This window comes from Nylanderia fulva, unplaced genomic scaffold (assembly GCF_048542155.1).
Source record: "Nylanderia fulva isolate GAGA-0341 unplaced genomic scaffold, ASM4854215v1 Scaffold1, whole genome shotgun sequence".
Classification (NCBI taxonomy): Eukaryota; Metazoa; Arthropoda; class Insecta; order Hymenoptera; family Formicidae; genus Nylanderia; species Nylanderia fulva.
Window position 1 is genome coordinate 7,039,240 of NW_028189192.1, and position 27,615 is coordinate 7,066,854.

The window sequence follows — 27,615 nt, forward strand, 5'->3', positions numbered from 1 at the left end:
GTACTATTGCAACGATATTAATCTTACAGTCTTATGACTTATGGAGGATCGCAGTCATCGTGAATGTAAGTTTTACCTTCTGAAGAAGTCAGTGTAATAAAGCAAAGATAAAGAACAGCCTGGAGTTCGATTAACTTCTCGCAATCGTATAAATCCGCGCGATAAATTATTCTGACTTAATAGTTCCGGAGAACCCCGTAAATTCAGTCTGGCCAAATCGCGAGATACCGGAAGCTTTACTTTTTCTTTCATGCTAATATTCTTTCACTTCCGCCCAATAAAATTCGCAAGTATACGATGTCATGGTGTATTCGCTGTAATTATTCTACGAATGCGTTGTACAACGAGTTACACAAGAGCGATTTCTAAAACGATTACGAAAGAACGTTCGATAATTTCCGTGAAATTTTAAGTGTGGATTTCCTTTTTTTTATTAATTTTTATGCGGTAAAATTTTAATCTTTTTAACAGCTTGATTCTAACGATGTTAAAATTTGGCAAAGACTAATGGGTTGGAAAATATGTATGTATTGTGCGCGTATAATTTATTCAGGACGATCCAATTACAATAAAACTGACATTTCTCGAAACTGACACATCGCGCTATTATCTCGGCGAATGCGATTCTTTATGCGTTGTATCCGAGATACGGATCTATAAAACAAAGAGGGGAAACTGGGGATAACCCGGAAGGAAAATGAATCCTCGAAAGCGCGGAGACAGAGAGAGAGAGAGCTCCCCTATGCGCTCCTCTTTCGCCTAATAAAATTCCAGGGGCGTCGGTCGATCGCTGTGTCGGTGTCGCGACGCCCACGAAGTGCCGTAGTCCTTGCGCCACTTCGGTCGAGCGCGTATGGTGTGTTTTCCAGCTGTGTAAACAGATTTTATGCGGACTGTAACCGCGCGAGATGCGCGAGGGAAATAGGTGTGCCCTCTCATTGTCTATTCCAAAAGCCACTTGTGCCTGATGATACTCTTTCCTCTTATCCGATTTGAAATTGTCTTTATTGTTCTTCGAAACTCCGAGATGTGATAAAGATTTGTCTTTTTGTTACAGAGATTATTTCTTCTACCAAAATATATAGGTAATAATACGATTATATATTGTATGTGTTATTTTTCTTTAACATGATAACAAAATGCGCAATATGTGTACAAATTAGATATCAAAATTATTAATGACACGATAATTGATATAAATTTGAAGAGTAAACAATTATACGTGTATAAGCATACAATATATATATATATCTATGATAGTAAAGTGTAGTTATAGGTTTAGGATTAGAGATTTCTATCAGAGGAGATATTAATAGTCAAAACGTTATAATTGCGCAACTAAATATTTGAATGAGGGAATTTATTCGACCATCTATCATCCTTATCGTTTATATAAATGGTCGATCAAATCCCTCGATCAAACAAACAACATTGCAGAGTGCTTTGATGCATATTAAATTCGGGAAACGTTATTATAGCAGTCAATCCATCAAACAACGAGCCTCACTTTAATGAAATTGATAGTCTAATATTTCGAATATTCCTATTCAAGAATGGACAATTATATGAAATCTAGAAAAAGCGTGACTTGGATAATCTAATGAATAGTAAGATTTATGATTTTCTGAGAAAAATTAACATATGACAGGTTTTCAATTCTAATATGAATAAATATGCGAATGGTTTTGTAATATTCAAAATTAAACCAATATATGTAGATTCGTATATTCGTTAATGAATTCAAAATAATAAATAGAGCGATATTTACCTTTACACGAATATCCGTATATATTGCTATAATGATAACGACGCGAGAGTTGTAACGCCCCTGTTTACGTTCGATATTCATCCTTCTGCTGAATTCCCGATGCGATTTTCACAATCAGCCGAGGGATGGAAATACGCAGTTGTCGCGTGATAATCTAATATTCCGACAAAGAACTATATAAAATCTAAAAACAAACATGACTTAGATAATTTAATGAACTATAAGATTTATGATTTTCTGAGAAAAATTAACACATGACAGGTTTCCAATTATGACATGAATAAATGCGCGAATGGTTTTGTAATATTTAAAATTAAACAAATATATATTCGTATATTCGTTAATGAATTCAAACAAAAAAAAATAAATAAAACGGTATTTATTTTTACACGGATATCCGTATATATATATATATATATATATATATATATATATATTGTTGTAATGATAACTTTGCGAGAGGATCGCGCGAAAAGGATCGCGAGAGTTGTAACGCCTCTGTTCACGTTTGATATTCATCCTTCTGCTGAATTCCCGATGCGATTTTCACAATCAGTCGAGGGATGGAAATACAGTGGTCGCGTGAGTAATTACGGGCGGTTGTGGGAGAAAAGGGGTGGCAATGATGGGGCCAGGAGATGCGTCACGGCTGGTTCACCGGTAGTGCGTGCCACGCAACGCTTACCGCGATAATCATACATGCGTAACGCGAGACCGTGGAGCTCGTATATCGTCCAGTTATTACCGCCCGTGTGTACATACGATTGCGTTACTGCACGTGCTGCGGATGCAACTGTGTCGCGCCAGAATCGTAGCATGAATGCGGGGGACTATTATGGGACTGCTGATCCTTCCTTCCTTTTGTTCTTAAATGGAAGGAAAAAGAGGAAGCGAACGTGTCTCACACACACACATGGGTCGAATATCGTAACTTTAATCCTTATTGGATTACACATAAAGACTGGATAAAGAGATAAAGACGGGGAAATTTGATTTACATTTAAAGCTCCGTGCGCCGGTCAGCTGATCGCTCTTATTGTTACGTGCGTTGTATTGTTGTATTCTTGTGAGCGTATGAATTCATAATTCGCATATCGTATTCGTAATACATTTTATTCCACGAGCGCGACGTTTTGTGAAACAGCTCCCCGAGTTCTTTCGATCGCGCTGATTTCGCGCACGCGAAATGTCGCAAAGTCGCAATACAGCGTCGTGGGTTATCGGATTTACGACGGAACGTGGAAAAAAGTAGCGTGCGAAAAAAAGAAAGACCTGTCGTGATAAATAAACTGATGAAGAAGAAAAAAAGGCACAACTAGGTTATTTCTGCTTTTCTTTTAAAGACGCGAATCCGAGCTTGTCGTAAAATAAATAAAAATTACTTGATCATAGTTAGAGGTCTTTAACATTATCGTGTAGCTTCAATTTTTATCTTCTTGATATTAAATATATTTTTTGTTATGTTGTCGATTAAAGGTTTCCTTTAACGATTATTTTACTGTTGTATTTGCTGCAATTGTGTTCGATTAATTAATTAATTAAATTGTTTAATAAATACTATGTGTAATATAAATGGAAATATTTTGTCCGAAATACAGCCTTTTTACGCGAGACGTTTCTTATATATATGTACATATATGCATTGTCACGGATTGAGAACATTCGTGCAAAGGCGAATTCGTGAAAAATCCATGCAGTTAGCATTCGTGTCGTAAAATCATGTTTCGCGTACTTTATTTCTCCGCTTTATCCGTGTTTACGAGCGTTTTTATGATATAAAAATTTCAGATCTCTCCGGCAATGACGTGTGTCCACTTAAAACGGAGAAATATGTCATATTCCGCTATATTCGAGTCCTTTCGTTGTTCTCGAAAACGGGATAAACGAAAGCGGATGTACGCGAGTTGATGCTTGATGAAATTTTCGTCGAAACGTTATTCGCATTCTTTTTTTTTTTTTTTTAACTGAAGCTTCGCGAGTTCGCGATTTTTTATCCCGAGAAACGTTTGCGTAAGAATTTGTCTTTTTTTTTGTCATACACTTGTGAGAAGTTGTAAGATAATATACGCGCGAGGGAATTTGCTATACGATTATATCCTCCTATCGCATGGTTATTATCTGAAAGAAGAAAAATGTGCTGCATATCAAACAGTTATTCTAGACGATGACTCTCGAGGAGCTTCAGAAAGTAACACGAGCCACGTGTATTATTTCAATAAAGACACATAGATTCGTGTGTCGTGTACTCGACTAGGTGATTTCGCATATATCTACGTCCCGAAGGGTTGATACGGTGAATTCTAAAACAGTCGACGTGAAAATAAACGCAGGTGCGCTTTTACTCAAAACAAGGAACGTTCACGATCAAAATCTAGCATGTAACTTTTCGTCACTTGGGTATCATTATTTATAAACGATATCGAGCATATCGCAAGGAAATCGATATTCTTTTGACAAGATAGACTAGTACCATATATTCCGATATATAGATTTCATATTGAAAATTCTCAAGAAAACTCTGTTGGAAAACTAGTAAAACTAGATGTGTAAAAATTATAAATATAAAATACGAAATTGTGCATTTCATCATTTTTATCAAAAACTTGTGAGAGACTTTCTAAGATTAATGTTATTCTATATATTTTTCTGTTTTTTTTTTATATTTGATACAGATCATTTGTACAGATTATGCGAAATAGTATGGCGAATATCACTAATTACTTTTATGCGATATGATGATACGGAACCGTTTAACTTCCGTTTTCTCATCGTTGTGACTTAGTACGATTTCAGGAAATTCACCGCCAAATTCAAGTGGACTTCACATTCGACGATTTACGGCAGTTCTCGGGCACATCTTTTCTCTCTGCCTAACTCCGCGCGCGCACCATTCCTTTCGCTCCTTTCTTTATCGGATAAAAGGCATTAGAGAGCCGCTCTCTTGCTAGGTGCAACCCATAAAAGATAATATATTTTGCGCGATTCGGGTATGCCCCGGGTCAATTCTCTCGAGAGGAAATCTGGGCGAGAAGTCAGGTTGATGCAGATCGCTTCGAAAATTTATATCGATTCGACAAATTATAACGAGAAACTCTTGGCATCTCTATAGATATGAGGAGGAAGGACTTTTAGATAATATTATCTAACCGAAGAATTGCGATTTATATTCAACATAATAAAAAGCTCATTTAAAAATGTCCTTTGTAGGATACTTGAAAGGTATCCGATATTATCAGAACCTATTGTCAGTCTTCCTTTATTTGTATAGAAGCAATAAAATTTCCTATAACCATATTCAGATGTTCTTTTCAAACTGAAAGTATAGTATAAGCAATATAATATAACCAAATAAAATTATAAATATAAAGTATGCATTGGATCAATATAAATATGCGTTTTAAGACCCAAAGCTTTATCGCAATTAAAAAATAATTTTAAACTTAAATTACATAAAAAAATAAAATCGTAGCGCAGTCAAACGGAAAATAAAAATAAATGAAAAAATTACACTATAATATAATATCCGTATTACATTTTTATGATTTTTCTAATTGACTGGATGATTAATCTCGGCAATTTTGTAGACTCATGAAGAGTACTTTTCTCTCCCTCTATCACTGATTTCTCAAATCGGATCCGTGGAAAAACCAAGAGAGCTTCAATGATGTACGAAGGGTGGCTGATTACTGCGATGGTGCCTTCCCCTCTGATTAAATCGCGATAGACTCCGCGAACGTGGTATCGCGCAACTATCGCCAAACTTACTGCGAAACTGCACCAGCGTGCTCGAGATCTATTTGTTCCCGATGAATCCACGATCCTTGAGATAGCGAGCGAAGGTGAATCCTCTTACTACATGGTTCGTCGATGAAGCCGCGGCCCCGCTTGAAATTCAAATCGCCGGCATCGGCAACCGCCGATCCGTTTTCGTGCTTCGTTTAGAATCAAACGAGAGAATTCGAACGAGAATTTACGTGTCTTGATACATGGAGTACCTATAATAAAAGAAACCAAGAGTTTTTCCCTAATGTCTCAAAATAGTACAATCAATTTCTATGATTTTTTCCAAAGAGAAAATACAGATTTTTAATAAATTCCTTTATAGTATTTCGCGCTCTATTGGACGTAGATTTAAGAGATTGTAATTACAACTTTGGAAATAAAAGACAAATAAAAATTCTGTAATTACCTTGGAAAAATAAATCGCAATGCACAATCGTGTGTAAGGCAAATTTATGTCTCCTATTCGTCCTACATTAGAGTATTTCCGATAAAGCGAGATGTATATGGAGAAATCTACGGTTCGTCTTCGAATTCAAACCAGCGTTTAGTCTTGGATCTTGCATTATCGGCAAAGTCGGCTTTAAATCACAGTTAATGCTCGAGATAACGAGCGAATAAGATAAACTCTTCCTACGTGATTTTCTGATAAACGCGTTCGACTAGTAGCGGCCGCCTAAAGTAAAGCGCGGTATGAGAATTCCGCTCGGAAGAAGCGAAGGGGTTGGGAAGAGGCAGCAGTACCGTTCAAAGGACGCGAGAAGAACGGCGGCGCGTGTTCGCGAGGTTGGCGCAAACTTTGGCGCTGGAGATTCAAAGCAAGCTCCGAAAGAGGGATAAATCTAAGGGCAGAGGGCGGAGCCGAACCAGTCTGAATCCTAATTACGACGACCCAGAGGCGCGTTAGACGTGACCCAGGACTAAACTCGGTTCTAAGGAGCGAGGCTAAGAGCCAAGCTGGAAGGGATGAGAGAGAGAGAGAGAGAGAGAGAGAAAGAGCGATGCGGAGTGGAAGAGTAGTTTCGGGAGGTTAAATGTTGCCGCTAGCAAAGGAACCGTCGCGTCGGATCTGCCAGAGAGGATTTCGAGAGTATGCGTCCATCTCGTCCTCGGAAACATCCTCCCCCTAGAGATAGCTGTTCCGCTTCGTGGTAGAATTAACGCCTTAGTCTGATGGTCTTACTCTCAGCCGGCCGACTTCTAATGCGATCCGGAAACTTTCAGCTCTTGCTTATTCCGTTGCAGCGTGAAAGGCGCGCGACAGTGACTCGCTACCGCAACGTTGAAAGCTTTTTTCCTTGTAAACCTGTGTGTATTCTACTAACTTTAACGTACGTTCGCTTCGTCCGCTCTTTCCTTTCCCGTGACCGACGAGTTTAATCTCTCTACAAAATTTAATAAGCATCTGTGCGTCGTCTCGTCGTGCTGTTACGTTGTTTCGCTGTTCATTTTTATGGCATATTCATTTGGAGATCTCCTTCCCTTTTCTCCACTTCCTGAACTTGCGTTAAGTCGCACAGACGTACAATCCGCGCGGAAGATCTCTCGGAGGAGATCTTGAAACTTGAGACGCGAGAAGGTTCTGTCGGAAAGCTACCTGAAATTAGCACCCTCGTTTAATACTATGGCAGATAGCCACCGGGTCAGATTTTCCGCCGAAGGCTCGCGCATCATCTTTGCACTCGAGTGCATTCACGAAACGAAGTGTCGGTTTACGTCTATTCACCTCGTTCACCGATGATGAATATCTACGTAAATTAAGCACGATTTCTATAGCGAGACATTTCATCAGTGAATATATATATATATAATTCTATTATTCGAAATATATTTCGGATGTCTTCACGCTATAAACTACTCTATTTATTCGTGATTGAAATGCGTGCGATATTTTTTTCTCTCTGACATGCTTCGTATATTTTTCCAAATTTTATATTATGTAAATAATATGGCAATTATTTGAAAATAAAAGTATATATGTTCTTAAAGATGTTTAGAAACTATATCAAATAGCGCGAAGCTTAATATTTTTTGAATTACAAATAAAAATTATTTAAGAATTTTTGACAGAAAAATGTGTGAAATTTTCAACTCGGCAAAATATTTTACTATAAATTTTCAATTCATATTAATTAAGATTTATAACATCTTTGGCGTATAAATGTTTCTTTCTTCTAATGTCGAATTTGTTTTGAAGCAAATCATTATATGGAATAAAAATGATTTCTCTGTGCACTCTGTGCTCTTTTAACGATACACGAATATTATGGGCGCGCGAAAGCGAGATAATTGTGGATCGTTGGACGCCACTGCAAATCTTGACGCATCTTTATCATTATGACGTTATAATTAACAAAGTCTAGCGCTTAAAAGTATCGCATGCAATTTGTTCTCATTAGCGACTGAGCTTTTTCACCCGAGCTCGTTGCGGGCAGCGATGGTTTCCGTTGAGCAAATACCGCGTTCAGTCGCGAGCAAAATAATAGAGTTGCTAATACCATCGTTCTCGAAGCTTATACGAAGGCCCGGTAACACACGATAATTTAAAGCGAGTTGCCCCAACCACTTATACACACGCGCGCACATATTTGCGCGTGCGTGTCTTTAAAAATGATAATACGCTCGCTGCTCTAAGACTCCGGTGCTTTGTGGTGAATTTCACTTGGCTGTAATAGGATCACGTGAAGATAAACTCCCAGGATTAGGGGATTATCGAGTAACCTCCATGCGTGCGGGCAGCCTTAATGGTATGCTAATTTGGTGCTAATTCTGAAGGGAAACAGCTAATAACTCAACGGCGCGCTAACCACGAAGATTCCACCACTGGCACCGATATAATTCCGCTAAACTTGCGCCTGTCCCTTAGCACGAATCTGAACAGTAACATATGTTATCCCTCCCACGATGTCTTCCCCAAGGCAGAGCGAGCTCGCCATATACATATACGCGCGCCGCGTTTGCCGAAAACGTTTCCGGACTCAGTCGCATCGAGTGCGGGCAAAGTTTTAGAGCTGCTAATTGAATTACGATTCGTGTGTGTTGTCATTGTCGTGCGAACGTGCGATTATAATCACATCGCGAAATTGAGATCGTGTGAATACGGCGTGGTAAATCCGGCAATATTGTTATTTCACTTAATGTTCATGAACAATACAGTCCAAATAGACACGTATATACTATGACAGATGGAATTACAATACGATATATCGACATATGAGATATAAACATATTATATTTTATCTGTGTATTCTACTTCATATTTCATATATTTAGCATTAAATTCAGCCATCTGATCCTGATCTTATTCGTCTAATATATTAATAGAATTAAACAGAGAGAGAGAGAGAGAGAGATTTCTATTATAATCTATTATAATATTGATATGCTTCTTAACTTAATTCTTTTTTAAATTATATCAAATTATAGCTAATTTATCTACTATTAAAATTATTAGAAATAATAAGATTATATTCTGTCGATATTTTTTATTTTAATCTGAAAATTATACAAAAAATGACGCGAGCCGTAAATACGGTGCAGTGTCGAGACGCAAAGTAGCGAAGCAAAATACTGTCGCTTAAGTGTGCTACGTATCATTTACGTTACGGCGATAAGAAAGGAAAACGGCGTGTTCGGAACCGCGGACATCCGTTTAATCTGCAATCTGCGGATCGGCTTTACCGGCAATAGTTTCACACTTTAGGGATTTCGGTATGCAAATGCCGGCGAAGAAACACGCGCGGTATATCGGGGCCTGGCCAGTCGCCAGCTACTATCCCTCGCAACCGCTGGCTACCTATCGCGACCTGTGTTGGCGACGTGTTAGCGAAGCGTATTGCATATTGCAACGTGGATCGAACCATGGAAAGCACGCAGAAAGGCGAAACAAAAACGTTTCCGTGAAAAACACCGGCGTATCTTCTCACGAACGCTTCATAAAAATATTATTTTGCTTTATAAATCTGGATTTGATATTTATTTTAACGTAAGAATTAAATTTCATAATAAATCATTTTAATAGGAATATTTAATACGGGTTATTATATAAAATGATATATGTATATTCTAACAAAATTCTTTCAATCAAATTGTTTTTAAATAATGATTTGATTTAACTTTCTTTTTCTTATCGTATATAATTATGTAAAAAAATGTATTACTAAATTTGTTTAGTTTTCGCTATAATATATTTGTTTGTATTTTTTTAAAGCTACAGTTATCATTAATAAAACCATTTCGGAAGACATTATGTTTACTTTCTATTATACAGATAAGGCGAAAATTGAATGATGCATCAAGAGGGTGAAGACTTTCCCATGGAAAATTGGACGGAATTTCTTAGAGATTGCATCAACTGCACTCGCGTGAAGAACGTTAAACGTATCAAGCGCGAAATATCTAACGGTTCATGCTTTTAGCTTTACGCTGTGTAATTATTATAGTTTCGCGCGCAATACGTTACACGGCGGTGATAAGAATCGGGATATCGTCGGCAACATGCCGCGCGATAATACGTTCAGCACGAGTTGAAATTCAAGAATCGCCTGTGCCTTTCAAAGTAGAATATGCATAATCGCGTGTGAGAGATTAAATAACGTTGAAATGTTATTTAATCTTAAAAAAGAAGATAATAAAGAATACACATTTAAATTTCAACGGGAGAGAAAGAGTCGGATGCGGTTATGAAGAAAGTAATTAATTGAAACTGATTAGTTGAGACACAAATTTTCTTTGGTACACATAATTTAATAAATCTTAATTCGAGATATTTTTATTTTTAATAAATTCTTCTAAAGAAATGTAGGCGAGAGAAATATCGACACGAAAGTGCTGAATCGAGAATCGAATATAAAAATATTTAGATAACAAAGAATCGTACATGTTATACTATATCATGCTAAACATTAGACATAAGCGTCTCCGCATTGGATTTCTTTTAAAGTATCTGCATTATATCGGTGATTTTGTATGTAAAATATATGTTGCATCAAAGTTTGCATGATGTTTACTCTGTTGCAGGTGAGTTGAAAATATCGTTGCACGAAGGAAGAGACGTAGAGAAAATACATGTAATTACTTTCGATCTGCAAGAAACGCCGGCAGCGGTGAGTGGTAAAGATATTTACAAACTATAATAGTTTACAGCAACACATCTATACAGGCACCATATACCGAGCTTTTCTAAAATATATCTTTTTAAGAAAAATTACAATACAATGCTATAATTTAAAATGATTAGACTAGAGTATAGAGTAGAGACGATGAATGTAAAATAATTTAGGAATATTTTGTACCTATTTGACATTTTTTCATATATATCATGAATAGACGACTATTATGCTTTTGGCGCCAGCGAACTGTCAGTGGTCTTAGGATCGCGAGGGATCGATATAGAGAAGGTCACGGAACCCTCGTAATTTTCTTGGTCGACGTATGAGTATTGTGAATTATCTACTTTAATATTTTGTGAGGTCGATTCCGTAATGCTACGTTCGAATGGTAATTTCGAACCTCTATAGTCGCGAGATGATGATTCACTACTCGCAGACAATATCGCGCGATGAATCGGAAAAATGTAAGAAATAACATTAATATTAAATATAACATCGATCTTGCATCCAATTTGGCGGGACAGATAAGTAAAAATAAAGATCTCTGTGTCAATTATCGAGCAATCTTAATCAAGGCTTGTCTGCCTGCAAGCACTTTATTCACCAGACAACGCCTCGCCGATATAATGGAACTATATTATTCATTTTTGCGGTAATGGAAGAGATAATTACCGGTGACACGAGACGAGTTCGCTGGCCTGGAATGAAAAAGGGGGTTCGATCGTGTAGCGCAGGAAGCAGGAAGATTGTTAGGGGGTTATAAAAAGAGAGATACGGCCCCCACACACAGATACACACACACATACATGGACATAAAGTTTAAACCGCAAAAAAAAGGAGCCAATTTTTACGCAGCGATAGGCGGATTTTTAATCGTTACGTGCACGTTAGACTCATTTGGAAGACGTGTATATATATTATATATATAGATCTATCGTAAGCTTCCGCATTCCATTAACGGATAATATTAAGTAGCGTGAAGCGAGCGGCTGTGCCGCTCGTGGTAATTTCCTAATAGCATCGTTTCATCGAAATTCGTGGGAATATTATGGTACGAAGAAGAATCACAATTTCCTTCTTTTTATTCTTCGAAGCATTCGGTGCACTCTCGGCGTTTCGGTTTCTCTCTTTCCATTCTGGCTGCTGTTGTCCTCTTCGTCGCGTTAAACGTGATTTGATAGCGGCGAAAAATACCGATAATGACGCGGTTTAATTTAATTTATTGCCGCGTGTTTTCATATGTGAAATATACGGCGACATGTATGATTTACAATGATGAGGGAAAGAATCGGAGAGAGAGGGAGTCCCGCATTTTTTATTTTTTATTATTTTTTTTCGAATTATTCTTGAGCCAGAGGGGTAATCTTCACTGTTTTATTCCGGTACGTAAATTTAATTTGCAGAAGATAAAAATATTACCGCTAAATCTCACGCAGCGCAATCTGCTAGACTTTTGTGAAATGAAATCTGCGAGATGAAACTCGCAAGATATTTTTGATGAATTTATTCTATTGAAAAATTGTTCATTTTGAAATAGACTTTTCCATCTGCGCGTGTGTGATAAATTTTAAATGACAATTGATATTGATGTATTGCATGGTGCACAGAGATTATCTCTTCGTATTTTTGCCATTTTATTATCAAATGCGTTCGAAAAATGCCGGATAAGTCAATCTTCGCAAAAATAACTATAGTCGCTTATATATTAATCCATTAAACCGGAATATCCTCGCGCGAATCTATTGCGAGAATAAATCTTGGAGACTCAAGTTGTGCGAATTCTGGATGGTACCACTTTAACGTCAAACTTTTGCGACGCACGCGGACGTCTTGCGCAAACTTATAATAATAATTATCATTATTATTACGTCGTTCAGCAGTGTATCCGCGAAGGGCAGAGTCTGCCTCCGAGGATTTGACGTTCGCGAAACAGTTAGCTCGAGCTGGTTGAAACCGGCGAACAACAACGACGGGTCGCTTCGTAACGAGTTGTTTTAAAGTTTCTTTCGACGAGAGGGCAAATCGTTCGCGCGCGCCGTTTGGGCAAAACGAGTCGAAGAAGAGAGAGCATGTCCTTGTTAAATTCAACTCTCGAAGCATTTATTCAAAAAAGTAAAATAAGTTCTAGTTACTTAATGTATTGCAGAAAATGCAAAGAGATGGAGGCAAAAAATGAAAAAGTGAAAATGCAGCGCTGCAGATTTTATATATTGATTATTATCCATTGAGCGGATTGTCACCAGTAGATAGAAGTTTTTTTATTTGTTTTAATATATAAAACATTTCTTAATTATTTTATTCGCATTGAGACGAACAGAGATTTATAATCAATTTTTTAAATTTAAATTTGAAAAAGATAATTAAAAGAAAATATCTTCCATCTCGTCTATCTTATTAAATTTTGAACATTCTAGTATTATCGTAAGAACGTGTGATCTTTCTTCTCTCGTGATGAATATCTGCGCAAGGAGGGAACTAGAATAACCAAGTATGAAGCAGCGCAATATTTGCGTAAAGAATTCAGGAATTGGGACAATCAAAATCTGTCGGCATCAGAACGAAATGCGGGATGCTTTCGAATGCGAGAGTAGTCGACTTCGAAATGAGATGTGCCGACGTACGGAAAACTTTCCTGCTGCGCTCAACATAAAATTGGATTGTATTTCAAGTATGTCAACGCTCCGGGAAGCCCTGCGATCCCACTGTAATTGAATACCGTTCCACTTATAATCGAGTTCGTTTGCTATAGCTTCGTACAGCTTTATTTGTCCTCCGATGATCAACGGATTCGCGTATCAATTCGCGAAGAATTGACTTATATATCTATAATCTTCTATTTCGCGCCGATAATTTCTGGATTATCGCAAAAGAAATGGCTCACATTTATTTTGCGATGTAATTCCAATGTAATTTCATATTCGTGATATAATAATAAATAAGAATTATTATATTAACCGCGGAACACAAAATTCGGGCATAGATAAAATAACGCAAAACAATATATTCTTAATAAACGTCTGATCGCAAACGTCAGACGAGAGAGAAACCAATTACGCAGATATCTGATATTTTGTAATACCGTTCATTCAATCGCTTTTGACAGCTGAAGAAAAAAGAAGCTAAAGATATTATCAATCATTCTTATCGAACTTTAACTCTCGACGTGAGTAAATCTAAAACTGAATCATCCTACGTATTGAGGAAGGGAGTGGCTTGGTCTTTTTCGCGTTTCTAATTTTGACAACAAATCGGCAGTATAATACTCGAACGAATTATATAGGGGAATATGTAATTTCAAAATCCGACACGTACGTCAAAATTCGAGGAATCTAAGGGAATCTGTACGCGCCGAGAAGCCGCAATATTCGGAACGTTCATCAGCTCCAACCGGCCAGAAACGATGCTAGGTAACGTGCCTTGTTAACAGCCCCTCCGAAACTGGCGTATCTTAGAGCATCAGACGTTCTCTCTCTCTCTCTTTCTCTCGCTCTCTGTCCTTCCTTGTTCTCCCCGCACTAGAAGTACGTAGATATGTATATATACCGCCGTTGTCGAGTTCGTCGTTATAACCGCCCTGTCTCGAAACTACCTGTCTCGCGGTGTAAACGAGTTTCGCTAATTTTGGGAGAAACTACGAAGTTTCTCGACCGAGGATGCTCATAGACAGTGCGCGATCCAGTTTCCAAGCGTTTTCGTGCGCCGCATTTTCGGAATAATAAATCATCTCGGCATAGTAAATCACCTCGAAACGAACGTCGACGTTTGTATTGCCGTTATAACTGCTAAGAGTAAGAATAATATCTATTTTACTTCTTCCATCAAGGAACGAAAATGTTACATTCTTTATCATAATACTCTCTCTGTTATGTTGAATTGAAATAGAGAGAGAGAGAGAGAGAGAGAGAGAGAGAGAGAGAGATCATTATGAAATTCAAATAAAGATATAATTATATGAGGTGCCGCTATCAATTTGTTTATATTTGGCAATAAAAATATTTTTTTTAATTTACATCGTTATAAAAAGAAATAAATTGTGGTTTGGTAAAAAAAGGTATCATTGAAATGAATGAAAAATCTAGCTTTAATTGACGTATATTAATGTTATAACAACTTGATTTTGTGTTTAAAATTTCGATCAAAAATTGATATCGTGAATATTTTCGTGCAATATTGGATCACGATCATCAATTTTGGCTTTATGTCGTTAATCATTCTGAAATTTGTCTTTATTTTTTGATAAATTCAATTTTATCTTTATTACCCGATAAAATAAATTTTGCCAGCACACACAATTTTGTGCCATATTTTTTTTCGAACATAAAATATTACTGACGTTTGCGATCAGATGTTTATTAAGCGTATTGTTTAGCATTATTATATATCCGAATTTTATGCTCCGCGGGTAATACTTCTAATAATCGCGATAAACGCGCTATAGAGTGAGCAATCGATTAATGCTAATTACGCGCATAAACAGAGATAACGAGACATGGAAGCCCAATGTTCGAGCGCGTTATAGCGGTCGAGACGAAAGGCATTATTAAATCCGATTGCGAAAACGAAACACAGCCGCAAAATGCATATATAGTTGCAAGTAAAGTATTATATGACATCCCCATAAATTCTATACATAATCGCAGCGCATGAGACCACATCGCGGCTATCTAAACGCCGTGATTTACCATCACGCTTTCGATAGCATGCAAAAGTATCGACTACAATTTGTCATTCCTATAATTTCAGAGATTATTCGGGTGGGATTTATATAATATAAAGCTAGCAAAAGTATCGCTGTGTACTGTGGTATCGCGCTTATTAATTTCTGATTCAAAGTTATTAAAACTACAATTATACACAATTTCTTTCTATATATGAAATACATATATAAAATAGATATAATACATAAAACGAGGTATGTGAGAGAAAAATGTTTCATGCATCACTTGGTGGGTCTAAAAATAAAATCTATTTTTAATGTTTGATTTGTGAGAAAAATATCTTTCAATGTTGCAGTTGCTTTCGTGACATGACACATGTAACATGCGTATACAGCTGCAGCTACAGACTTAATTTTATTCACATATAGGCATAGAGATGATGCGAAACACAACGCTGACGTTAATGCCTCGACGCGATCGACGGCTGCCCGCGCGAGATGAATTATGCGATCGGGATTCATGGAATTCGTGGGGTTAGGCGGCCCCCCATGACCGTAACACCGTTATACGTCCGTGTAATTTCGCGGCCGTATCGCGGCCGATTTACGACCGCGCTTGGACCGCGAAGCGTGCTAGGCATGAGTTGATCGCTCCTCGTAAAGCCTGGAAAAGCTCGAGCGATTTTACCGCCCCGTGATCATCGATCTCACATTCGGCGGATTGTTTTCCTCGACATTGATGCCCCTTGAATACTTTAGCCTTTCCCCCTTTGGTTGTATGAAATCAATTACAGGATCAATAAAAAATAGCGATATTATATCAAAATATTTTTTATCTTCCTTTGTATTAAAATTTAGATTTAAGCAGTATTTTTTTATACGTATTTATTATACATTTATTTGGGAGAATTATTATTATATTTGATAGTTTGATAGGAGAGGGTAGGGTACACTTTATACATTTATTGACCAATTTTTGTTATCAATATAAGAGAAAAACTGTTACATTTTATTGTTGTGGACAAAGATTGGATCGAATAGCTGTTCAGTTTTTTCGAAAAATAATAAAATGCCTATTATATTACCAATTTGCGCAATAAAAATTGCCAGGGAAATAAATTATTTTTACGACGATATTTATGTCGAGATTAATGCTATATATAAAACGTCTTCGCGGATTTTTCTGGAGGATTTGGCATCCTTTTTCCACGCAGTCGTATAATCGCGCAGTATATCGACCGCACGAAAAACGCGGCTATGAAACGCGGATGGTTTTATGGCGCTATTGTAACCGTGAGTGTGTTCCATGGGAACAGATTCGCGAATGCACGCGTGAAGAACGCTATTTTCGGATATCGGAGATCGTCCATAAACGTTTGCGTTCAAACATCGAAGGATTAATCGGTCGACTACATTTACGCGCGATTAACGAAAGTACAGCACAACGGAAATTTTATTTAAAATTATAGTTTTTTCCTCGTACGTGATGTTTTTTATGCGCATAGCGTGATGGCATCCTGTATCGATATTGCCAATTTTTTTGTAAAACGTATTTTTAAAAAAATATTAAACTGGGTTTGCCATTCACTAATCCTATGTGGAATTAAACGATACACGTTCCTTTCGCTCGATTTTCGTTCAACTCTCTCACAGCGGTTTGAATAGTATATAGATAACGTTACGTAACGGAATTCAAGAAGACTAACACACAAACAGTATGGTGTAAACAACATAAATGTTGCTACGGTTGCTTTGCGTAAGCACGGTCGATTGGATAGAAGAATTTGTTTCATATCGGCCCTTCATGCTCGAACGGAACTCTATGATGCATGTAACTAATTATAGTTTCTCTTATATTCGGGGAAGCGTGAATTTTACCTTATAAACGTGAGTTATTGGTCACAATTCTCTATACTAAATTTAACAATATTAAATGCATTTGCATTATGTTACAATTTGGCACGGAAACGCATTTACTGTGTTGAATTGGTGCAATAAATTATACTTTGCCTTTCAAGTTATCATATTTCATATTTTACAAAATTTGCATTAGGATAATAATTTCCGTGAGAATTTAATTAAATTTTCATTTAATTATCCATTTTATTGATTTAATTATCTAGGTATATTTATCTATATATATTCCATCATTGTATGAAGTTCTCAATAATAAATTCTATTACCTCTCAAAAAACATTGAAAGAAATTTTAATATTTTCTTTTATAATTTTTATTTTCTACGTGAAATTACTCTACTTTTATATAACAATTTTATAAAATTTCTGACAAAAATAATTTTGTAAAAAAATCAGTTTGCAAACTTGATTAATATATTACGAGATATCTATAACTCTTTTCTAAAATGAGACTTTGGCACATAGATTTATATTGGAATTTATATTTTTTCGAATATTTACAACGTTTCGGCTGTGGGTTTCGGCCCTTATCAAGTGCTAAATCATAACTTTTTTAAAAAACAAAAATTCGATTTTAGAATATGACATGATATGTTATTTCGTTTCATAGTTATTTCGTTTCATACTATCATGTTATTATATCATGTCATATTCTAAGATCGAATTTTTGTTTTTTTAAAAAAGTTGTGATTTAGTACTTGATAAGGGCCAAAACCCACGGCCGAAACGTTGTAAATATTCAATAAAATTACTTATTTGCCAGAGTTGGTCGATTGAATTATTACCATTTTTTAATTATCATCTGGTGATTTCATAGTTTTATATCGTTATATTTTTTCATTTTTTATTGTTCGAATGCAGTTTATCTATTTATCTATTTTAATATACTCTCTCGATAGTCCTCAATGTTGTGACTGTTTTGTTTATGAAATTTTGCATAACGCATATTCGATAATGCATGCGCACGTGTGTTTACATAATGCAAACTTTATAATCTTATAATATCGCAACCAGTTTCCGTATAAAAATGCTGCTTCCTTGAAAAAGCTAACTGGTTAATGATTGTTGCAAAATTATTTTTTTTTAGTTTTAAATAAAATCTTTTCACTTTTATTCACTGTGATGCACGCATCCAATTGAATCAAATTTCAAAGAATGGAATAAAATTGTATTTTATTAAAGATTGTGCTTATAAAAAAGTTTGTGTCAATCAGCATTGATGCTGCTATTTTTATCTCGTGATTAATATAATTTTGATAGTATAAATCTCTTTCTAAAAATATAAATATCTTTTTTTAGTCTTTCTATATTTATTCTATATTCACAAGAGTAATACTTCTAAACAAATTATGATAATATCTAATATAAATTAAGATAATTTATTTTTTGTTTCAAAAATAACTATATCATTAAATGACTTAAAATATTTTATAATTAGTAGATGGATTGGTAATTTTATATTAAAAAATTAATTTTTTTTTGTTCGGATTTTATAAATAACAAACTGATATAAATTTAATTATGTTAGAGTGAACGATATATTATACTTAGTATAGATAGACACTCTATTACATTTTATATTAATTTTTTTTTTTTTTAGTTTGGACTTATTTTAGTTTGACATGATTGATTTTTGTTCAATTTTATTTGAACTTATTTTATGAAAGAATGTTTTAAATTCAAATTTATCATAAATATTTTTACAATATTTAATTATTATTACTAATCATAACTATTAATATATTTCGTTATAATGAAATCTATGGAACAGTTTAGCACTTTCTATCAGATAATATAGATTGAAACTTTGTCCAATTACAATCATTTCGATTCTAAAGTGCCAAAAGGATTAAAGACTCGCTCTATGAATATCACGTGAATAACCTTTTCGATTCCGTATAATTCGCTTCGTTAGACGTAATATAATTGAGAGCGCGGCAAACATGAAAATAGGGCGGAACTAATCTATCGGAACTCGACTGAGCGCAGCTGAAATTGAATTTTTCAATGGTTTCATTAAAAAAAGACGCGAATGTGTGTGATGCGAAAGTTCTTTTTTCGCTCGGTATTTATATCCGGAAGCGTCATTAAAACGGATTTGGGGAGATGATTTTCATTGGTCGAGCGACCATTCGTATTTCTCGCAGCTACATCGCGTGAAATCCATTTTCTCGAAATAATTGCCGGCGAAAGAAGTCTCGGGGCCTTCTCTACCTCGTCGTCACGTGGATAATCCGAGAAAGAAGAGCCGGTAAAAAGGTGAGCAAGGCGGCGCGAGAGAACGAGCTAGGAAGAGAAGAGAGATGGTCTCGGCGCGATCCACTTTTGTGGGAACTCTAGTTAGTCTGGCTGTAATTAATCGGCCAAGTGAAAACTGAAAATGATAGACGCGAGAGAAAAGAGAAAGAGATCAGGCGGATATTTTTCGCGAATGTATATGAGGTACGAGAGCCAATTAGCTTTCTCTCTTTCTCTCTCTTTCGCTTTTTTTTCTCTCTTCCTCTTCCTCTCCGGAAAGCGTTTCCGATCATCATTTCGAGATATCGGACATTGCTTAAAATGAAAATTTAACTCGGAACGTTTTGCTTCACTGTGTAGATTTTCGCGTGGTTATTATCAATTTCAAATAATTTTTCTCCGATTTCTCTCGTAATATCTGCAAATAATTGTGTGTAGAGGCAGTTATGATAGTTATTCTCAAATTGCATATAGTAAAAGTAGCATTTTCTCTTTTATCACTTTCTAAAATAAAAACAATCTTTGCAAAAAGAATTGTGAGGAAGATTAGAGAAATTATAAATTTTTATATTTTAGTTTGTTATTTAACGAATAATGCAATTTGCATATTTTATTTTGCACAAGATAAATAATTTTACAAACTTTGTACTTAATTTTTATAACACGTAATTGTATTTGCCTCATACATATATGATCAAAGCTATTTTCTAAAAGCGATATTGCATTAAGGACCTCCCCGAAAACGCAATTCCCTGTCATTGATAGAGGATTACTATTACAGTGACGCACACGGAGCTTTATATTCATGAACGTTGCCACTAACGAGAACGCATACACATCTACACATACACCCCAGTTTCCTAAATATTATTTTCTCCCAAAATCTCGAGCGCACCTAATCCTTCGTCGACGAGGGTGCATAGGTGCATAGACTCGCTTAATGGGTTTAGGTACAGAAGAAGGGGCGATGTCTCGTTGGGTTTCGCAGTATAAGTGGATTAACGAGAGACGATCTTAATCCCATTATACGTTATGCTCGGTCAGGTACCAGCGATCCAACTAAGTTTCGATGGCCCGATTTATTTGACACGAGCGGTTCTCAAAGCACAGTCGAGTCTGTAATTAACTGCAACGATAAATTGGCTGCCGTTTTTCGCGGGACAATAATGAATTTTAATCATTGCTTCGTTATTTCACCAGCTGTTCATATTCAATAAGAAACACGCGTCGCCTCCGAGTCGTCTCTCACACGCGTCCATTAAAGCATCGGAAACGGTATTTCGTTTTTTCCATTAAGTCCCGCTTCCGCACGGCAGTGATATTCGTTTAAACCCTCCCGTTTGCGCGAAATGAAAGTTGGCGCCGGCTTTTTTTCAGGGGACTGTCCATATTCGTCACCGAAACAGGTTGGTCGCGCAAATGTTTGATGAAAAATTCAATCATCGCTAATGGGAAAATCTGTTAAATCGGGATGACCGGTGACAGAAACGTTGAAACCCAATAAGTCTCTGCACAAATAATATTTTCTAACTTGACGTTTTTTTTTCTAAGAAACGGCGCACAAATGTGCAAACTTTACTTTAGACATTTATTCGACAATTTTTTTTCAATTTATTTCTATCTCTCTCAGGAGAGATATTTTAAATCTAAAATTACACTCGTTCTTCATGACAAAGAGACGCTTTTATTTACACTACGAGGATATTTCGGCAAGTTTCGCGCACATGCCATCGTGTGTATCGAATTTCACGGTCGCACCACGGCTGGACCAGTTTTAAATCCCTCTCGCGTTCACCAAGAAAGGAAGAGCAACGGTGGGAAATAGAAAAGCTTACCGGTAGCTTACGGTAACTCGACCCGGGGAAACTCATTTCCTCGGCGTGGAATCGGCCAGTAGCCCGTACCAAAAAGCGATCAACGATGGATTTTCCGAGCGCTTTGCCAGCGATAACCGATTCTGCTACGTCCACTCGCGTGGAGCGAGAATTCGCGTTTCACCTCGCGATCGCGAATATAAGGCGGGTATAAGTTCAACATCGTGTCGGGGGAGCTCGTACCGTTTCCTTGAATCGTTACGGCTTTCGTTCCGTCTCGTTTCACTCATAGTGCGGCTACATCAGCGGGTCTGATGCCTCCTTGATGATAGTTCATGGATCGGATGCAAACGATTTCGTCGTCCCGCATTCTCATGTTTGTTTCGCCGATAGATAAGAAGAATTTATTTGAGCAGTTTGAAATTTTGGCGTTCAATAATATATTATTGATTAATAACGTCTAGAAAAAAGAGCGAATATAATTATGATATGAGAGACATGACGCTAGAGAAATTTATTTTTTATTACTCGTCTTATAAATAGAATTATTAATCGTTGTATTAATTTATGTTGCGATGTTGTGATTTTGAAGTGAAGAAATTAGGTTTGCAACGAAGTTATGCTTTCTCTGTTTAATATTATTTTTATAAGTTTATCATCTGTTCAGCTTTTATCTTAAAATAAAATCTCGGATTTATATTGGAATATAAATGGAATGGAATTACGAGTAATAATAGAAAGGGAAGGGTCTTGTCATTATTATAGAGAAGAAAACTAATAAGAATTCTTATTATAATTGTTGAGCGAGGACGGAGGTGAATTTCGAACGATCTGCATATCTGAGAAAATTGCAGTGTCTGGCGAAATTTGTAGATTTGAGGAAACTATATGCGTCTGAGACGACGTGGATCAGTCGGATGCTTTTCATGCTTATGTATGAAAAATTTCGAGTGCAATTTTAATTTCTCGAAAGCGGTTCCGGTGCGTCGTATCGATTAGATTATTAAATTTTAGTCGACTCGATCTCCGTCGGAACAACCGATTGCAATGGCAAGGCTGTCACAGACTCGAGAGTAAAAGCGGGCCAGAGGAGGTTCTTATTCTCCTTCGAATAACGGCCAAATTCCATTACGATCCGCCGAAGATTTCCTGCGCGTTCTCTCCCTCGTTATCTGTTCCCTCCGCGCGAGGAGATGCTGCTACTTGTTTAAAAATAACATTGACGTATCCGGTAGTCTCCCTCCGGCGATCGGTGATCCCGTCGGGATTTAATCCGCATCCGACGTAGATGGCGAACCGAAAGGATACTTGAAACTCGATTTTCGGTCCGCGCCGAGAGAAGTAGAGGCAGAATAAAGACCCTGCATAGATACGCGCGCGCAGAGATGCGCTTCAATAGCTTCTTTTGCGAGATATCGGAGTATAAGTGTGCTGTGCTGAAAGATCTCGATCTCGAAAATCTCTCGAATGAGTAATATGGTGACTTCAGCTCGCTTGAAAGTACAACGAGCTAAAATAATTTAATCAAGTCAATACCATTTTAAATTAACCCTTGCGAAACAGTATTGATATCTACGCTGAATATTTATAAGATATTAAGGAACATTTTTTTCTCTTACATTATAGTCTTGTATTAAATGTATGTTGCTTTGATTAAACGTATCTTGCATCTTATTATGCTATCAGACGTGCAATGAACAAGATTATATGTAATTGGGATGGAATGTAAAGAGACGCGTGATGCTATCGCTGGTTGTGAATTTTTCCCAAAGAGATTTATTTAACTCTCCCATCTTTAATCGTTTTAATCGTTTAACGAACATTACAAAACGAAATAATTAATAACGTCACAAATCTTTTTTAATGTTAAGGAAGCAAAGTTGAAAGTGCGAGAAATTATTGTCCAAGTTTTTTTTGTTATGTTAATTAAGATAATTCAATTTCTCCGAGCAAAATTCCCACGTCAGCATTCCCACTATTGTCATTACTTGCGTGTCGTACCTTGGGAAGATACGACGATTTTGCTGTTTGTACAACAGCACTTGCTTTTATCCCTATCAGCTCCTGGGCGAAAGAGAAATTCGCGTATAACTTCCTCGGTGTTATCAACTCCACGAAATCGAAGAGTATATCGCCAAATAAAGATAGTCGCAACTTTAGCCCGTCGCGGCGCCAACTCGCAGAAAAATATATATATTCACCGGTTCTTTACAGATCCTATAAATGTTTCAGATAAATGCAAGTTGTTTGCAATGTAACAATGCAATCAGAGAAATTTCTAAGCAAAAGTTTTAATGTTTATATATAATTTTTTTTAAATATATTAATTTTAATATATTAAACTCACAATTAAATTTATTACAAATTTATTTAGTTTTAAAATTCATAAATAGCTCTTCTTAAAACTTTAAATTAATTTGGCTTATTAGTCTGAAGTTCTTATTCGATATCGATCTCTTTTACCTAGCAAAAGATTTATTTAGATTTTATATTGAGAATTATTATCAATATTTCTCTCGTATAGAATTATTCAATAGAACCTTTATATATTTCTTATCGATATAAAAATGATTGCAAATATATAATAGCACAAATAGTGTCTCTTTTAGCGTTTTCTTTCTATTTTTCATTTTCTGTCATCACTGCTTAAGACATTTCGATTCTCAGACTACTACTTTATTAGTCTGTTATATACTTAATCGAATATTTCATAAATTAAAAAAATTCCTTGCACTCAGAGAAATTTTGTATTTGCATTTAATTGTAATAAGCGGATCAACTGAATTTCTAGACTGGTGGTTTCTCAATTGGCAGTGCTCTTCATCGATCATGGATGTGTCGATGACCATTGTATTGGTAGGGTAGTCCTTATTTCGAGAATCCTGTCAGCAGGACCTTGCCGGAATCCTCTACGTCCTCGCCCTTCCTGTTCTCTCTCGTCCTTCCTCTCAGAGACATCAGACATATTCCGTCGACGACGTCGACGACGGCGGGTAATGACGTGCATTGCCTCTACCTGCTAGATGCAGTCATAGAACGGAGATAGGCGAGCGGACAGGAGAGTACCTCGTTATCGTGACAATGTAGGCGCTTTCCGTTATTACATTCAGTTACATATCCATTACGCGAAAATTCTATTTCAACGTTACACTTCTAACAAGCTTAATACTCGGCGCAAAAATTTCCAATTCGTGCAAATTATATATTTGACTTTTGATGGATTAGAGAAGAAAGAAATTATTAGAAATTTGAATTGTAGTTATATTTTTTTTATTTATAATGTTTTATTATCATATAAAATATAACAGAATGATCGATCCTGCGTATTTATATCATGCTTGTGCGATCTGGATGGTTCGGCTGTATTTCTCTCGTCGAGAAGAGACGCGAATTGGTCGTTTTATCAGATCAGGGGCATAAGACGGAGGCAGGTTTAAGTTTGAAATCCACTTGATACATGTGACACGATAATGGCGCATAGTATCATGCATATACGATCTCTTGTTTTACATCCATTTTAATGGACCATAAGCACGTTGTTTTCACGCCGCGTAGCACTCTCCGACGTGACACGTGTCTAAAGATTTTCGTATTCATAAACATCGTCGCGCGACGCGTGACAATAAACGGTAATGACGTTCCATTTACCCCATCAACGCTCGAAACGCTCTACAATAGTGTTACTAATTATTTGAACTAAATATTTAAATAAATTGACTCTAAATAATATCGCGTGCTCTTTCGACTCCCTAATTTTCACGTCTTGATATTTTTAACGAATGAAGAATATTATTTTATTATACAAGGAATATTTTTCTCAAAATGCTTGATCGAGCGTTTTTATAAATATCCTGTACAAAACCGGTTGCTATCGTATATATTCGCGATGACAACATTGATCCTTCGCGAAAGAGCAAACACTGTTACATCGCAAGTTCCTGCCTGACGACACATTGTCAGCCATGTACGTTATTCTCGTCTTTGCTGGCAGATAATGACGAGCATTGACAGTTCTCGCTGATCTCGTCCGATGAAGATGGACGTACGATGGATAAGGGATGGGGATAAGAGCGACTCTCGTTACCGGAACAACGGACATAACCGCGATCTATCGTGGTGCAGAGCTATGCCTCCAACCCTTTCCCTTCTCTGGTCGATAAGTCAATGCACCGACAATACCCGTCGACAGAAAGCAGCCATCCAGCTGCAGAACGACCTTCCCCTCCTCTTCCCTGTCTGTCAACCTGCCTACCTGATTCCGAAAGCCACCTCCCGACTCGCAATCGACTGCATCGGCCACGACGTCCATGCACCTGTATCGGCTCGTATGAGAGTCGGCTCTGTATGCACCCGCTGAGTGCCTTCGTGGCTCCTATATTCACCTACGAAAGCAAAGGAAGAGGAGGAAGGGCAAACTGGATCCCCCGGGGTGATCGAACCTCGACAATAGACGCGCGTTCAATGGACGTGGACCGCAACGTCGGGAGATATAAACGGCATTTCGGTTACTCTTTTATAATTTCACATTTTTCACATTTTTGAAATTTAATTTTATCGTGGGATCGAAAAGCGAAGCGAAGACTTATTTTCTTCAAGATCAGCAAAACTGATTATATGGACGCGTTATTGTAGATAAAAATGAAGAGAATCGATATCTTTTAAGTACTGGACTGTTTATTCGATCTATTCTTTAATAATGTTTCCCTTTATAAAGGTTTTCTTTCTTAAATCGTGAGCAACATATATCAGACTAAATCGGTCGGAATAAGTGCAAGAAATCATCAGTGCCGATACACTTTCACGCGTTCTATTGCCATGAAACAGCGGAGGAGATAAGATACAGTTTGGAGATTTGAAGAAAATAAAAAAAAAATTATATTACACGAGTTCAATTGACAATTATAAAGACAATTTAATATAAAGTGTTAACTCTACTATAATTAGTTTTTTATAATTAAAAGTTTATATTATTATTAATTTTAATATTTCTTTTTATTAATGCATGTTTTGATGTACATTTCATTAACATTCAAGGATTTTTAAAAGATTTATGCTTTCGCCTAAAAGATTAGTAGGTATTACCTAAATGGGAATTACTGCGTTATATAATAATCTCCTTTTCAAGTACTAATTGCTAATTCCTACTTGACTTCTTACATCAAAATTCTCCAGCGGTTTACCCTTCTTATATATGTAAATGAGAAATATAATATATGAGAAATTATAGCGAACCTCATATCCTTCATATTTGAAGATTTATGATAAAACTGAAATACGTATCTTCTAAATGCACTGATTAAAATATTTATTTTTTCATTAAAATTTTAAAATAAGGCTAAATATCAAAAAATGAAATGTATATATTGTAATTATTTTATATATGATATTAATTGACATTTATATCTTTCATTTTCTGATAAAAGACGCATTTTCTGAAAATTTCAGCTATTCGAGACCAATGAATAGCGTTAAAAATCTTAGACATTATAGCATTACGGAAAATCAATTTTCGCGTTTGATGCCGCTCTTGAAATCGTTCGACGAAACGAAAGTACATCGTTTAGCAAACTCGTAATCGTTTCGAAGCGCGAAGAAAATTACACAGAGATCGCTGCAAATGGACATTTTTAGCGTGGAATACTGTCGGGTGCCGTTCGAGTCGAGAAACGAAGGAGTAAACATCTTCCACTCCCGGGGCATCGTTTTTTTCAATTTCTTCAGTGAGAAGTGCTTCTTCCATTCGCGACTTGTTCGTTCCCATTTCCCGAGGCAGATAGACAGTCGGTGGATAGTTTGTTCGGGTTTTAAAGTTTGCTCGCATGCCGACTATGCCGCCGCAGTCAAATTCTGTTTGCTTGGACAAGTGCACAGATCGACGTTCGTGTTGGTGCGCCGCGCCGATACAAAAGCAAATTCCCGAATAGAAGCGAACGTGTTTATTTTAAATTCACGCTTGCCTATTTTCTCTCGAATAGATTCGAGGATTTTAGCAACTTTGCCCAAAGCGTTTGAAACTTTATATGTATATATAATATTATAATCTTGTATAATATTAAAAAATAACAGCGATTTCTAATTATGTGCAAAAAATAGCGAGACATGTTATTTTAAGATAAAAAATATTTAAAAAATACGTTTTAAAAATGTAGACGTATTTTTTATATAAAAAATAAAATAATGTCTCTCCATTTTATAACATTTGATGATAATTGCTTTAACGATCGTTTGCAATAAATATTTAGCAAATTTTATATTTCTATAACTATATTTTGTCTGTTTGTATTATGGATCTTCTAAGTCAGATATTCAAATAGACAGTGATTATTGTTGC

General features: G+C 36.3%; 1 protein-coding gene and 1 long non-coding RNA gene across 7 annotated transcripts in view; both read left to right on the forward strand.

Moving 5' to 3' along the window:
- LOC114931122 (uncharacterized) overlaps nucleotides 1–10,642 on the forward strand; it is a 33,400-nt gene extending 22,758 nt beyond the window's left edge. Inside the window, exon 3 of the long non-coding RNA XR_003819606.1 lies at nucleotides 10,568–10,642. This is a non-coding gene — a long non-coding RNA (uncharacterized LOC114931122). The remainder of the gene's footprint in view (nucleotides 1–10,567) is intronic.
- The window catches only part of Fas3 (fasciclin 3), a 287,025-nt gene that overhangs the window by 106,796 nt on the left and 152,614 nt on the right, over nucleotides 1–27,615 (forward strand). The window lies entirely within an intron of this gene.